The sequence below is a fragment of the Bufo bufo genome, chromosome 4, assembly GCF_905171765.1.
Source record: "Bufo bufo chromosome 4, aBufBuf1.1, whole genome shotgun sequence".
NCBI classification, from domain to species: domain Eukaryota; kingdom Metazoa; phylum Chordata; class Amphibia; order Anura; family Bufonidae; genus Bufo; species Bufo bufo.
In genome coordinates, this window is record NC_053392.1 from 480,158,550 (window position 1) to 480,164,549 (window position 6,000).

At 41.4% G+C, this 6,000-nt stretch overlaps 1 protein-coding gene across 1 annotated transcript in view; it reads left to right on the plus strand.

The window, feature by feature from the left end:
• Window positions 1-4,991, plus strand: part of MTHFD1L (methylenetetrahydrofolate dehydrogenase (NADP+ dependent) 1 like) — a 309,383-nt gene extending 304,392 nt beyond the window's left edge. The window contains exon 28 of the mRNA XM_040429522.1: window positions 4,252-4,991. The gene's annotated coding sequence lies outside the window, so the exon portion shown is untranslated. The remainder of the gene's footprint in view (window positions 1-4,251) is intronic.
• The last annotated feature ends 1,009 nt before the right edge of the window (window positions 4,992-6,000 follow it).

The window sequence follows — 6,000 nt, forward strand, 5'->3', positions numbered from 1 at the left end:
AAAAAACATGAGGTGGAAGCCAATTTTCAGTGTGTGTATGTATCTCACAAAAGTAAGTAACACCCTCACATTTTTGTAAATATATTATACCTTTTCATTGGACAACACTGAAGATATGACACTTTGATACAGTGTAAAGTAGTCAGTGTACAGCTTGTATAACTATATTTATTATGTCCTCAAAATTAGGGATCGACCGATATTGATTTTTTAGGGCCAATACCGATAATTTGTGAACTTTCAGGCAGATAGCCGATAATTTATACCGATATTCTGGGAATTTTCATTTTTGAGAAAAAAAAATTTCCTAAACAAATCTGCTGAAAATTAATGTTTATTGTTAATGTGTATTTTTTTTGTTTATTGTTAATGTGTATATATATATATATTTTTTTTTAAAATCTTTTTCATTTATACTTTAATATTTTTGTGTTTGTTTTTTTTTTGTTTTTTTTTCAAACTTTTAGCCCCCTTAGGGACTAGAACCCTTGTCCTATTCCCCCTGATAGAGATCTATCAGGGTGAATAGGATCTCACACTGTCCCTGCTGCTCTGTGCTTTGTGCACACAGCAGCATAGAGCTTACCATGGCAGCCAGGGCAACCGATCGGAGCCCCAGGATTACACAGCTGGGGCTCCGATCGGAGGAGCAGGGGAGAGGGGATCCTGTGGCCACTGCCACCAATGAGTAACACTGCCTCTCATTGGCGGCAGCGGCAGCAGCAGCACAGGGGGGGGGGGACACTGCTTCCTTCTCCCCTGTGCTGCGGAGGGAACACAGAGAGCACTGAGAGCAGCGCGTTCTGTGTTCCCAATATGTTATCGGTATATCGGCAAAATAGATGCCGATAACGTTCAAAATCCTCAATATCGGCCGATAATATCGGCCAAACCGATAATCGGTCGATCCCTACTCAAAATAACATGGTTATAATGGAAAATAATGGCATTCTTAAGACAGAATGCTAAATAAAATGGCCATTGAGGGGTTAAAAATATATATTTTTTAAAATCGCCTCATCCACTTGATTGCGCAGCTGGTATCCTCCTCTTTCTGCAGGAGCTGCAAAAGGACCTGCGATGACGTCACAGCGCTCACCACGTGGTGAGCCCGGTGACATCATCGCAGGTCCTGAAGAAAGAAGAGGATACCGGCTGCGCGATCAAGTGGATGAGGGGAGGTTTTTTTTTTATTATTATTTTTAACCCCTCAATGGCCATTTTATTTAGCATTCTGTCTTAAGAATGCTATTATTTTCCGTTGTAACCGAAAATAATAAAGTGAAGTTCGGTTCCCCATTGACTTTAATGGAGTTCGGGGTCAACTTCGGGTCACTAACCCGAACTTTGACCTGGAGGGTGGCCGAACCTGGCGAACCCGAACTTATTACTCTTCAATTCATACTTTTGACCCCATAGTTTTAGATTAGGATGGATTCCTAAAGTACAAAAATCTATATCTTAAATATTTGTTGGCACAAAAACATTCAATAGAGCCATTTAGCGGAGCCCAGCAGTCTGTCTTACCTGTATGAGTTCATAGGGACGTGAAATGTGCATGCATTTTCTGGTAATGCCAAGAACAAGATTTAACTAATTTTTTTACATTTGTAGATAAAACAAGTTCAAACATGCTATATACATATATCAACAAAGAGAATCGGTACAGCGTGTTTACCTAATAAAGTTAAATTTTATTGTGACATAAAACAAACATACAAACATACAGGTAGAGACCATACAGCGGCGTACTCCTCGACGTACGTTTCGCTAATGCTTCTTCAAATCCTCCTGAAGAAGCATTAGCGAAACGTACGTCGAGGAGTACGCCGCACAGAGACAGCTCACACGCACGCCACTGGATATTGGGTAGGTGAAGGACTCAGATCGGTCCGATACATACTGTTTTTATTGTGTGATGATTAACTTATGATTTGGATGGATACGATCTGAGTATATACATGCAACCTATACCTACCTATATTTATATCTATACTTGTTTCACACTGGGGAGAGGAGTGACCACAAGACTGGACACAGCTTCAAATAATACATGCTGATCCAGGCCCTTCACTCACAACACCCTCCATGTGAATGCAACTATTTAAATAACTCAGATCTGCCACAAGTGGATGCATTGTGAACTGCCTCTGGAGGCACGCTGTATGGTCTCTACCTGTATGTTTGTATGTTTGTTTTATGTCACAATAAAATTTAACTTTATTAGGTAAACACGCTGTACCGATTCTCTTTGTTGATATATATTAAGGAGGTACACCCTTGTTAACGCAAGGCTGTTTCGATCCAGTTGAAGAAAATGCTATATACATAATGCATTGCTTGTGTGACTGCTGAACTGGAACCAGATTTCCCTTTAAATGCTTGATACAATGCACATGTACTGTGGACCTCTCACAAAAATCTCTTGCTATCCTCATGGGCCAACTATATCATTCTCGTCCAACACTGTAAATTTACTCTACAGAATCGTAAAATGTAAGAGCCCTGTGCATAAGCAAGCTAAACTAAGGCAGACTGTATAGAGCAGGGATCCGCAATCGTCGGCACTCCAGCTGTTGTGAAACGACAACTCCCAGCATGCTCTTCTCACTTCAGAGAACAGCCAAGTGAGTGTGCATGATGGGAGATGCAGTTTCACAACACCTGGAGTGCCGGAGGTTGCTGACCCCTGATATAGCATGTGTTTTGACTGTTGTACCGGTCTTGTAGCATGTGCCTTTAACCCCTTGGTGACTACCAATAAGCCTTTTTACAGCGGTCACTAAGGGGCCTTAGTTACGGCGGCCTAGTCTAAGCACTACATGGGTCTCCCGTGCAGCAGATAGAGGGGGCTAACAGCCTGAACTGGCATAATCACCGATCCAGGCTGTTTAACCTCTTAGATGCTGCGGTCAATAGCATCTGCGACATCCAAGTGGTTTAGAGGAAGGGAGCTCCTTCTGTCTCCTATCATCACCCTGCGAATGAGATCAGGCCTGCCTGCAGTTTATTCCTAGCAGGCTATGCCTCTCCGGCACAGTCTGGTATAGCACTGACAGTGTAGTACTCTGTATTATAGAAGCAATCAAAAGTTCACCTGTTAAAGTCCGCTTGTGGGCTTAATAAATGGTTAATGTTTAAAAAAAAATTATAATCTCCAAGCTTATAATAGATAAGAATTTGCAAAAATAAAATCTCCTCATATTTGGTATTGCCCCATCTGTAACAACCTGCACTACCCAATCATTTTGTACTGAGCTATAAAAAAAAGGCAGAACTCCAGAATTGCTGCTTTTTTTTTTTTTTATTTGCCACCAATTTTTTTTTTTGTCATCCTGTAAAAATCATATCCTCACATAGCTCCGTAGAAATAAAAATAAAATAAAATGTAAAAAAAAAACATGTCAACAGGAGAAATGATTTCAAGAATATTCAAAAGTTCTGAACATTCCCTCCTGTTTTCACCCGACAATTGCCAAGTAGGTCTACTTGCTTTATCATCTGCCCGTGTAAAAGGATCCTTACAAAGAAAGAGGCTACCATGTGAGGAGTATATTATGCTGTTACAGTTTGGAGTACACTATGAGAAATTTAGCTAATCTGACATTGTTTTTATATCTTTTTTTTTTTTAACCGCATTCACCTTGTAAGGGTAGCTAAATAGGGGGAAAACCGACTGAATGCAATATCACAAAATGTACCATTTGGACAGTAAAAAAGTTTCAAATAGTGTTACTTAAAGGGGCATTCTGACCTTAGAGTATTAGATAGTAATAGCTAGATTGGCGAGGGTACTACCAGCACTACTCGCGCCTACATAGTGGTGGCAGTGCAGGGTAATGGCTGCTTCAGCCCATTCTGCAGGACAAGGCGGGCATTACCCTACCCTGCACCGCTCCTGCTATGTACAGTAGATGCCGGAGTAAGCAGTGGGAGACGGGCCACATTGATCATCTCATATTAGAGACCTTCAAAGTCAGGAACCCCTTTTAATTCAGCAGTGATATTCTTAAGGTCATACTTCTTTTTTAGAATTATACTGTTATACCACAGCTAAGAGAATACAGTAGTACATATACAGTATATGTGAGGTTTACTAGGACCAGTAGTAGTGTTTTTTTCTCATCTGATCTTGATAAAACTGTCTAGCCTCCTACAAAGGCTTTGTCTGTTCCCAGAGAAATCATCGTTTCTGAGGCCTGCTGTGAAGCAAAATATTAAAATGGGTGTCTACTTTCTTTTCCTCCCCAGAATTTCTCATTGCCTCCACTCGGTGTGAATCCCAAGAATGCTTACTGCTTGATTTTCACTCTGCCTACTGGACCCTTTGAGAATCTAGTCTTCAAGTAAATGTGGAATGTCTGAAGGTCTGTATGTGCGGTGCTACGTATCCTGATTGCCTCTGGGGTGAAGGACATTGATGCCATACTTCATTTTAGTGGATGATGAATTTAACATATGGGGGATTCTACCTCCCAGATGTGTGTAAAAACCTGTTATATGAATCTGAAGCAAAATAATCTGACATGGTAGAACTATGTGGATTTCTTATATTACAGCAGTAGCTTTAGGGTACGGCTGCACAGCGAAACTATTCCCAGCCAGGATCGCAGAGTAGCGGTGATCCAATAGAAATGAATGGGATTGCAATGTGATCCCATTCATTTCTATGGGATCACCGCTACTCTGTGCTCATGGTTGCGACCAGTGTCGCTGTGCAGCCGTACCCTTAATCTTTGTTGTACTGTCAATGTGACATGTTATATCATGCATTACCAACTAAGCGTCAGTCTACTTGTTTGACACTTCCAGCATCACCAAAGAGATGTGAATTTATATTTCAGGACATAATGTTGAGAATGAAGTAGTCATTGTGATTTATTTATTTCCCAGAAACAGTGCCACTCTTATCTGTAGGCAGTCGGTGGTATTACCAAACAAGGCCCATAGACAGTTGTGTGGTTTTTGTAGAAGAAAACAAAAATCTAAAACTTTTTTTTTCTAATCCCAGACTGCTTCCTTAAGATGAAGTCTGTCTACCTTAGACGTACTTCTCAGACATTTCATCAGTTTTTAGCAGGCCCATCGAATTGAGATTTCAATAATGAAATGTACAGTCGGCAATGCATATTGCTTTTTGAGTGTATTTCCCTTCGTTTCAGTTAAATTTAAAGGGGTTTTCCTAGGATATACCTTTGACGGCCCCTCCTTAGCCCCTATCATCTCCACTGATCAGCAGAATCAGAGGAATGTTGACACTGCCCAGACCATGTTGCACTCTTTTACCTATTTCTGCAGCTCACCCGAGGGATCAGGGTTGAGCCTCAGTCACAGCTGGTCAAGGCCATGAGATTTATGGAGCACTGCTACACAGGCGCTGCAGAGCACCAGTCACTTTTTATACTGAAAGCATGGGTCAGACTGCAGTGAGTCGCAACTTGATGGTTATTCAGTCACTGATGTCATATCCCAGAAAACACATTTCAAAGAGCTTTTTCACTCAATTATGATACGTGATGGACATGTTGGTTAGAGTAATATGTTTTTGTTAAAGGGTTTGTGCATTGGCATAATATTGATTAGCTACCCTCAGGATAGATTAGCAATATCAGTCTGGTGGGGGGTTGACTCTCGGCATCCCCGCCGATCAGCTTTGAAGGGGTCATGGCACTCTTACAGGCGCTACTTACTCTTTATAGCTTACCTACATGTAGACTCCTTTGTAGCGACGGTGCAGTTCAAGTCAATGGGACGAGCAGTTGTAATTACACTGCGCCGCCGCTGCAAACACAGCACACAGGTGAACTTTGACCTCTTGTCGGAGCACTGCAGCCCCTGCACACTGCTGATCGGCAGGGGTGTCTGGAGACAGACTTCTGCTGATCTGATATCGCTAACCTATGCTGAGGGTAGGTGATCAATATTATGAAACTGCACAACACCTTTTAGTATTTGTTTTATTTACCCAAATATTGGCATTTCTTTCTATACAGTTGTACT